The sequence below is a fragment of the Haliotis rubra genome, unplaced genomic scaffold, assembly GCF_003918875.1.
Source record: "Haliotis rubra isolate DU_JTF1 unplaced genomic scaffold, ASM391887v1 Scf1516, whole genome shotgun sequence".
Lineage (NCBI taxonomy): Eukaryota > Metazoa > Mollusca > Gastropoda > Lepetellida > Haliotidae > Haliotis > Haliotis rubra.
In genome coordinates this window covers 138,030-149,147 of record NW_025765466.1, presented here as the reverse complement: position 1 = coordinate 149,147, position 11,118 = coordinate 138,030, and positions in this window count along the sequence as shown.

Sequence of the window (11,118 nt, the reverse complement as noted above, 5' to 3'; positions counted from 1 at the left end):
AGGCAGACACAATGGTGTCAATAAAACAAGACATTGAGTTTTGTCTGTGACAACGACATATCTATATCACAGTTAGAAATTCTGTCAACGCTAAATAATGACATTGCTTTTAAGTATCGAACTGAGAAAGTGACTGGGTAAGAATAAATAGACAAATGAAATTATATAAACAGTTAAATCGGTAATCTACTGTCATAACATATAAAAAGCTCGCGCCTGTGAAATATCACCAAAACATTAGAAAAATAGCTCACACCAAAGCCTTCACCGAGTATTCACCGGACAACCCGCTTCCAAGCTGCGCTAACCTATGTCACTGCGCATGTGCTATGAGCGCAGCCCAGCTGTTGAAACCACTTTTCCCCCAAGCGCTGGGGGAAAATTAATGAATCGTTTGAACCCTGATTTCGCGCGGTTTTTTTTTCACCACGTTATTTTTCAACTTTATAAGTTGAATTTGCATTTTTGATGATTTGTTTCGGTAAGTCCATACCGAAAGGTATCAGAATCTGCAAAGTTATGTTTTACGTTGCATGTGACCTTCAAGGATAAAAGCGACACTACGTCAGAAGAAAAGACGCATTTAACGACCGTTGGTATAACACAGACGTTGTGTAACAGGAAAACACTTTAGATATGCCTAGACTTACTTCAGAACAGCGTGAAAGAGTTATAGGAATGATAAACATGAGAGCTTCTAATGCCCATGTCGCAAGAACGTTTGGTTGTCACAGACATACATGTACCAGACTTATTAAACGTTTCAATGAGACTGGCAGGACTGTTGACCAACCAAGGTCAGGTAGACCAAAAGTCACCTGATGAAGATGAGATGAAGACGCAATTGGTCTCAGTTCAAGGCAACCTGACAGCACAACAATGCACTGACCAGGTGATTCGTCTAGATGTGTTTCCTTTCCTTTCGGTAATCAACACCAAGGGGCATTATTTCAACAAGACAATGCTCCTGCACACACAGCTGGGATTGTGACAGACTTCATGGGAACCAATAACATCAACGTTTTGCCTTGGTCGTCTCGTTCACCAGAACTTTCTGAGAAGGAAAATCAGAATGAGACTAAACCCTCCAGCAAACCTGAGACAACGGGAACAGCTCATTCCTGAGGAATGGAGGAATATCCCAAATGCCTTCATCAGATGTTTCACATCGTCAATGAGAAGTCGAGTACTTCGAGGACACACAAGATCCTAAATAATGCACACTTAAACGTTGACAAATGTGTTTTAATCTGGAGTTCACAGAACTTGTTGGTGGTCCACACAACTGAAAACATGTAACTCTGCCTTTTGATACCAGTGTCGTTAAATTCAATGTTGCTTAAACATTACTTCGTGTTTGATGTTGTAATAGCCTCTAGATGTTTAGCAAGTGGCCTTACTATCAACATAAACATATATGAAACCAATTTTTTGTCCGTGTTGATTTGTAATAAGATTTTTAGCACGGGACACTTTCTTTTGGCCTTGAGAGTAGCTGGAATATTGCTGAGTGCGGCGTAAAACTAAACTCATTCACCCACTCACTATTTTTGGGAATGTTGAACTTCCTACCATAAAAACTAAGAGATGAACAATGCTATGTGGTTTAACGTTTACAACAGATACATAATCAAGCAAAACATATCTCAAAACACTGACGTTCTTCCTGCTGGTTGTGAGTACACTGACGTAAACTTCTTGCTTCTAGAAGACATATTTAGATACACGATCAGTTACAGGGGCGGAGATTACATCAAGCACGTCATCTCTACAACCACTAATCATCCTGTAGTGGTCATGCATGTTTTTTTCAATAATATGTCACAACCCGAACGATATATATACCAAAGTTTCCTGAGGATCACATTTTCAAGTCAGTTGGAATCGATATCAAACTCGTGGTTTCAGCGACATGCGGGTGGTCGAGGGCGTTCCTCCGATTTCTCTTGCTTTCAGCAAGACGTCATCACTTTGCAAACACGCTTCGAAATGAACTGCGGAAGACTGACTGACTGAGTTTGGTTTTATGCCGCTTTTAGCAATATTCCAGCAATATCACGGCGGGGGACACCAGAAATGGGCTTCACTCATTGTACCCATGTGGGGATTCGAACCCGGGTCTTCGGCGTGACGAGCCAACGCTTTAACCACTAGACTACCCCACCGCCCCCGAACTGCGGAAGAAATGCCCCTGGAGTGAACGGTTCCACTCGGACAATCGGTAATCGTCTTCGGGAGGTAGATTTCGGTCAAGAAGGGCATGCATTCGCATCCCTCTTACCAGGCGTTCCCGGCAAATATGTTTAGCGTGGGCGAGAGATCGTGTCAATTGGACAGTCAATGATTGGGCATCCGTACTCGACGAGTCAAGGTACTGTTTCTGCTTCACCGATCGACGTGCATGGGTGTGGCGAAGAGCAGGAGAGCGATTTCATGACGTTAACATAGCCGAACATGTAACATATGTTATATTTGGGATTACACTTTCTTAGTAAAGTACAAATTCTAGTACTTTTTTGAGTTGAGCCCCATCCGGGATTCGAACTCACACCCTCAGAGTCAGGCACCTAATCGCCAGCACACAAAGTCAGCCGCCTAACCTATTCAGCTATCGCGACTTCCACAAAAATGGAAGTCGGACAACTGGTAGTCTAGACTGCGGGCTTTGTGTACCCCTCTGATAGGTGTTAATTGGCACGGTTCCCACGACCGAAAGCTATGATTACACAATGCCAATTAGAAAGTGGTCAAATGTAACATATGTTATATTTGGGATTACACTTTCTTAGTAAAGTACAAATTCTATTACTTTTTTGAGTTGAGCCCCATCCGGGATTCGAACTCACACCGAACATGACAAATGGGTGCTGTCTCTTTAATGGTTTGGGGTAGTACCAGCGGGGCTGGGAGCACTGATCTCCGTGTTCTAGGAAGAGGCACGATGACAGCTGTGCGGTACAGGGATGAGATCCTGGATGTGTACGCGAGACCGTTTCCTGGTGCAGGTGGTCCTGACTTCATCCTCGTGGACGATAATGCACGACCCCATCGTGCCAGGGTGGTTGATGCTTACCTTCAGCAAGAGACAGCCGTGCTGTATGGCGGGGCCAGCTCGTTCACCCAACCTCTACCAGATAGAGCACATTAGGAACAGGATTCAGGTTTCCATCTCACGTGGTCCTGTGTATCCAGGTTCTCTCAAAGAATTGCTCTCCGACATGAGTGGAACAATCTTCCCTTGGCGTCCACTCAGACTTGTATTGGAAGCATGAGACGATGGTGCCAGGCTGGGGACCTCATAGATCCCATAATCGCTATTGACAGTTGTTGTATCATGGTCAATGACTTATTCCGTGATTTGGAGATTTGTTGATTGCTGTCATGGCACCTTGTTTATATGGCTGTCTCAACCTGTCCATTACGCGTGGGTTTAGCCTCTTCATCAATATATAACAACTTCCTTTCAATTAAGCATTTCTTTGCATGCTTTGTCCATGGTTATTTGTGTTTGTCAGTGAGATGTATATTGTCATGTTCGGAACATGTTATCCTTAGCAAACTTTGAGTAGTATACAATCGTGTAATTTGTTCCAACCTGTACTGTAGAGGTACACCCATACACTTACATTTTATTTATATTAAATGTCTTTAGACGAGGTGTACCCGGTACATCAGCACGTTCTATAGCTGTGTGGCGGTGGAGTAGCATACGCTTGTCACACCGAACACCCGGGTTAGATTCCCCACATAAGTACAATGTATGAAGCCCATCTCTGGTGTCCCCCGCCATTATATTGCTGGAATATTGCTGAAAGCGGCATAAAACTAAACTCACTCACCCCAGCAGGCACATCAACGTTGTTTCAACGTTGAGAATAGGTTGATCCTCAACGTTGAAAATAGATTGAAAATAGGTTGTATATGAAAGTTTTTTTGACGTAGATATCCGACGTGGAATCAACGTTGAAGTTTGACCGATTATCAACGTTGAGAATAGGTTGATCCTCAACGTTGAAAATAGATTGAAAATAGGTTGTATATGTAAGTTTTTTTGACGTAGATATCCGACGTGGAATCAATGTTGAAGTCTGACATATTATTAAGCTACCTGCAATAAACAGTGTCCAAACAGAAAATTGCAGTAAAAATATTTACCTGATAAAATACTTGGTTAAAATTCCACGTTCAATATAATGTTCATTTAAGTTTTATGTCAGTTGGACGTATAATTCCAGTAAGAAGAAAAGAGTATTCCAAATTAAGAAAAACTATTTACTGTTGTATTGTTACCTTGAAAAGGTGAAAATTGTCCCGAGAAGACATTTTGTCTGGATTTCAGCTCTTAGACAGACCCCTGAATAAACACAATGCAATTACTTTCACCATGAAAGGGATCCAAGATGACCAGGAACTATACCTGAAGACAGCACATAAAACAAGTCACTTTTCATGAAATCTTTATGAACACACACGCACACAGAAAACGTGGTTTAATGCATAATGTAAAACATCACACATGACATAGTCTGTAGGTGATCTCTGTTGTGCTAATAAAACAAAATATCATCTGCATATAGCATCAAAGTGACATTTACGCCACCAATTTCAATACCACAGTTCAGATTTTTCAACACAATTACAACTCCAAAAACACAATTATCAGCTCCTCTTCTTTCTGCCACTCCCTGCCTGGCGGTCAGGTGGATACTTCAGAAACGTTCCTAACTCTTTCTTGAAATTTGCTTTGGATGCATTCCCATCTCATTCCCTTGAGATAGGACACATTCTGAAATTTTATATTTAAATACATGAATAAGTTATATGGAAGATATATTGTCTTAAATGATTCAAGTATTTGTTTAATCAATCACTTGAAAGGTTCATTTCACTGCTGTAACTTGTCATGTGAACATATGAACAGCATTAATACAAAATATGACGAAAAGTGTAAATAATTTATATTTTCAACCGAAGGAATGGAAGTTTTCTTAAACATTTTCAAAGAAAATCCTCAACTGCAAGTTGATTATTTAATTAGACTTTGAATTACCGGTAGGATGAATTAGACGATGCTTTACTGTCATATATTATTTGCTATGGTCATGATGGAAATGCTGCACTTGGTAATTAACTTACCAGAGATGATTGAATACAACCTTGTATTCTTAAAAGAAAACTTGCCGTTTTGCCCATCAACATTCATTCTTGACATCAAATTGTTTGACATTGTCCTGCAAAACAATGGAAGATTGTTGTTATTCTGTCAGATTTAGTTTCTCTTTAGAGATTCTCGGAAATGATTATTTCAAATTAATAGGAGTTGAACTGATGCTTAGCAATTTTGCTACCAGGAGTCATAAATTGTAACAAAAGCCATTTTACATTAAATGATAAGAAAACAAAATGGGTGGTGGTTCACAGGTCAAAGAACAAGTCTATTGTGGAGGTCTCCCAACACCCATTTGTTCCCAAAACACAAGGAAGTATGGATCATGGAGTTCTGAAAACAATAATGAGCTCTCACCAAGTATACAATATATTCTCTATTATCTACTCTCTTCTCTCTTTGTCATTTGTACACCCTAAAACTCAGATAAATAACTTTTATAATTCATAAATGTTTACACTGAATCTCTTATAGGAACGCTTAGAAAATCTCTCATATAATGAATTATGTGTGCGTATTATCTGCGACGTCATAACTATGCTTCTCTGAATCATGAACAATATAATAATGAGATTAAACTCTACATTGCCAGAAATAATCTATCATACCATGAATAATAAGACATTGAATAACATCTCTTACAACTCCAATCTACACTCAAAAAGACTTAAATGTACTCGTAAACAAACATCGCTGGCACACGCAAATTCTGGAAACAGTGCATCTCTGACTCTCAATTCCAAGAAATGGAAGTCCTACTCTATTTGACCAAAGGTGACAGGTGGCAAAACATATTGAAATGTAGGTCATACACTGAAAATAACTCTGATTTAAAACACTACAAATATACACCTTCTCTCTAATATACTCGATAGATGATCTTAACAAGGGAATATCTTCTGCCCTGAACTATTATAGTTAAAGCACGAGGACGCTTGCGTCCTCGTGCTTTAACGTTATAATAGTTCAGGGCGAAAGTGTGTTTTATTACACTATACATGGTGGTAGGGCGAACTGTATTTCTTTTCTAAGATGCCAAATTTAATACTTTCTAAGGATAATTACGATTAATTTAAGGCAGAAAACAAACGACGGTGTCTGTGACCTAAATTAAGAATCCTCGCACAGGGCTAACTGGCGCGCTGTTCTATTGATGTTTCTGCCCCCTACGTTAAGACGAACGTTACCAAAAAAAACCAAATGATAACAGTTTGATGACGGTTTACGTTCGGATTAAATATCTTCTCTGAATTATTTTAAATACATCTGTTATTAACATAAACCATATGGGGCAATATGAACGTTGCATTTCTACTACCAACGTAAGTTTAGATCAGTACATCCAGAGGAAGTTGAGTAGTCAAGCGACATTCCACGATTGCATTGTGGGAATGTAAACATTGCGAACGTTACCGTGTCGCTGAAAACTTGTGAGACGAACTGAGAGATTTTAACCGTCGTAAAACATAAACGTAATGTTTCCACCAGTGATATTAGTTGGATGAAGCAACAGCAAACCAAGAAACGGGATGCAACGGTGTAGTTTACTGTAGGAGGCCGTACGAGGCGATGACAACTGACATGCATCGTGATGTCGCTTTCATTGTGACGTAATGTAAAATGGTTCGATTACGAGGGGGCACACTAGAATGGCGCAGTGATGGGATAACGTCATTCAATTGTTACGTCATCAAAAAACTATACCTTTATTGTCTGATAATGTATTTTTTTTTTATTGTTCTAACCGCTAGGCATCTTAGAATGGGATATAACAACGGCCAGACAATGATGCCTGACAGTGTGATATAACAACGTCCAGAAAATCATATTTGATAACGTGATATAACAACGGCCAGACAAATTGAATGATATCTGATATTGTGATACAACAACGGCCAGAAAATGATGTCTGATAATGGGATATAACATCCGCCAGAAAATGGTGTCTGACAATGGGATATAACAACGGCCAGACAATGGTGTCTGATAATGGGATATAACAACGGCCAGACAATGGTGTCTGATAATGGGATATAACAACGGCTAGACAACGATGTCTGATAATGGGATATAACAACTGCCAGACAATGATGACTGATAATGGGATATGACAACGGCCAGACAATGACGTCTGATAATGGGATATAACAGCGGCAAGACAATAATGTCTGATAATGGGATATAACAACAGCCAGACAATGGATCTCTGATAATGGGATATAACAACGGCCAGACAATGATATCTGATAATAGGATATAACAACGGCCAGACAATGATATCTAATAATGGGATGTAACAACGGCCAGACAATGGTGTCTGGTAATATAATATAACAACGGCCAGACAATGATATCTGATAATAGGATATAACAACGGCCAGACAATGATATCTGATAATAGGATATAACAACGGCCAGACAATGGTGTCTGATAATGGGATATAACAACGGCCAGACAATGATGTCTGATAGCGGGATATAACAACGGCCAGACAATGATATCTGATAATGGGATATAACAACGGCCAGACAATGATGTCTGATAATGGGATGTAACAACGGCCAGACAATGGTGTCTGATAATATAATATAACAACGACCAGACAATGACGTCTGATAATGGGATATAACAGCGGCAAGACAATAATGTCTGATAATTGGATATAACAACAGCCAGACAATGGTGTCTGATAATGGGATATAACAACGGCCAGACAATGACGCCTGATAATGGGATATAACAACGGCCAGACAATGATATCTGATAATAGGATATAACAACGGCCAGACAATGATATCTAATAATGGGATATAACAACGGCCAGACAATGATGTCTGATAATGGGATATGACAACGGCTAGACAACGATGTCTGATAATAGGATATAACAACTGCCAGACAATGATGTCTGATAATGGGATATAACAACGGCCAGACAATGGTGTCTGATAATGGGATATGACAACTGCCAGACAATGATGTCTGATAATGGGATATAACAACGGCCAGACAATGATGTCTGATAATGGGATATAACAACTGCCAGACAATGATGTCTGATAATGGGATATAACAACGGCCAGACAATGACGTCTGATAATGGGATATAACAGCGGCAAGACAATAATGTCTGATAATTGGATATAACAACAGCCAGACAATGGATCTCTGATAATGGGATATAACAACGGTCATACAATGATATCTAATAATGGGATATAACAAATGCCAGACAATGATGTCTGATAATGGGGTATAACAACGGCCAGACAATGATATCTGATAATGGGATATAACAACGGTCATACAATGATATCTAATAATGGGATATAACAAATGCCAGACAATGATGTCTGATAATGGGGTATAACAACGGAAATACAATAATGTCTGATAATTGGATATAACAACGGCCAGACAATGGTTTCTGATAATGGGATATAACAACGGCCAGACAATGACGTCTGATAATGGGATATAACAACGGCCAGACAATGATATCTGATAATGGGATATGACAACTGCCAATGATATCTGATAATGGGATATAACAGCGGCCAGACAATGAAGTCTGATAATGGGATATAACAACGGCCAGACAATGATGTCTGATAATGGGATGTAACAACGGCCAGACAATGGTGTCTGGTAATATAATATAACAACGGCCAGACAATGATATCTGATAATAGGATATAACAACGGCCAGACAATGATATCTGATAATAGGATATAACAACGGACAGACAATGGTGTCTGATAATGGGATATAACAACGGCCAGACAATGATGTCTGATAATGGGATATAACAACGGCCAGACAATGATATCTGATAATGGGATATGACAACGGCCAGACAATGATGTCTGATAATATAATATAACAACGGCCAGACAATGATATCTGATAATAGGATATAACAACGGCCAGACAATGACATCTGATAATAGGATATAACAACGGCCAGACAATGGTGTCTGATAATGGGATATAACAACGGCCAGACAATGGTGTCTGATAATGGGATATAACAACGGCCAGACAATGGTGTCTGATAATGGGATATAACAACGGCCAGACAATGGTTTCTGATAATATGATATAACAACGGCCAGACAATGATATCTCATAGTGGTGGTTAAATTATCCACCCATTGTCTCTTCAACCCTACAACATGTTCAAGTATTACCAGTGTAAAGAACATGTAGAGTAGCAGACTGCTCTTAGCGGCTTGTCCGGGGGACAGGAACCTGAATGTCTCCTTGAAACAATACTCTTCAGCCATTAGCCAAACGTCTGACATCAAATTTTGAAGATTCCTAATGTACTGACGATGTACCTAACGATGTAAGCCACAATACATCGTGGGCAACATGGATCCACTGTGTATGTGTATTCATATTGCCGATACCTTGCACATTGTACACTTTGATGTAGTAACGCCCACCTTTACTGGACGGACCCGTGAAGATCCGGGGTAGAATAAGTCTTCAGCAGCCCATGTGCGTGCCATAAAATGCGACTATGCTTGTCGTAAGAGGCGACTAACGGGATCGGGTGGTCAGTTTCGCTGACTTGGTTGACACATGTCATCGGTTCCCAATTGCGCATATCGATGCTCATGCTGTTGATCACTGGATTGTCTGGTCCAGACTCGATTATTTACAGACCGCCGCCATATAGCTGGGATATTGCTGAGTGCGGCGTAAAACTAAACTCACTCACTTTACTGGACGACCATTCGTGGTTAATTCTTTTGTTTGTTTAAGGCCGCCCTCGGCTATTTAGCGGAGGTGTGTTAATAGCCGAGCATGAGCATCGACCTACGCAACTGGGATACGATGACATGTGTCAACCAAGTAAGCGAGCCTGACCACCCGATCCCGTTAGTGGTCTCTTACCTCAAGCATGGGCTACTGAAGACCAGTACTGAACTACTGCAGTTAAAAGTCCCAAGTTTACATCTGACGGTTTGGGCCTGTCAGTAGTATTGAGATTACCATAAGTTTAGGCAGCGGAAGCGGAAATATATCTAATCAGATTTCTATTCATAAAAAACTATGAGCTGCAACATTTTTTAAAAGCATCTTGCAACAATGTATTTTTGACATTTTCTGCTGAAATCTATTTTATCTCTATAGGATTCCCATCAATGAGGTCAATGACTGTACTATCTTGTCAAGTCTTATCACGTACAGAGTGTACCTGCTGTGAGACAGCAAACAAAATACAGAAATAACTGTGAGAAATGCTGAAGAATAATACAACGTGCAAAGTCAGATAAGAGAACAAAAGAAATTGTTGCATAATATGTGATTAATTTAAAAGCCCTTGAAACTTGTCCAAGACTTTTATCTTGACATGTACGACATGGTGTAAAGATAATTTTGTTTTTTTAAATGTTAACAAAACTAAAGAAATTATTATTGATTTCAGGAAACAAAGATATTTTGTCTGGAGTTCTGATTGATATCGAGGAAATTGAAACCGTTGATCAGTAGACGTATCTTGATATTTATATTGACTCAAAACTCAGTTGAAATTATAACACAATTTTAATGTTGACAGGACCGTCATGTGTCTAATTTGCAATACATTTCTCCAAAGTATTTTAACTTTGACACATGACATGGGACCCTATCTGTTCAGAATAAAAACAAACTTTCCAAAATTGTAAACACAACATGAAAAAACATTGGCACTCCTATAGAAAAAAATAGCAGCTTATTCGAGCAACGAATTTCTAAAAAGAAACAACTTGAAGTAATACCTGACAGCTCTCAGGTCCTTTCCTACGAGTGGGTGGTGGGGTAGCCTAGTGGTTTTAAAGCGTTCGCTCGTTAGACCGAAGATCCGGGTTCGATTCCCCACATGGGTATGTGATGTGTGAACCCCCCCCGCCGTACTACTGCTGGAATATTGCTAAAATGGGTGTAAAACCTCACTCA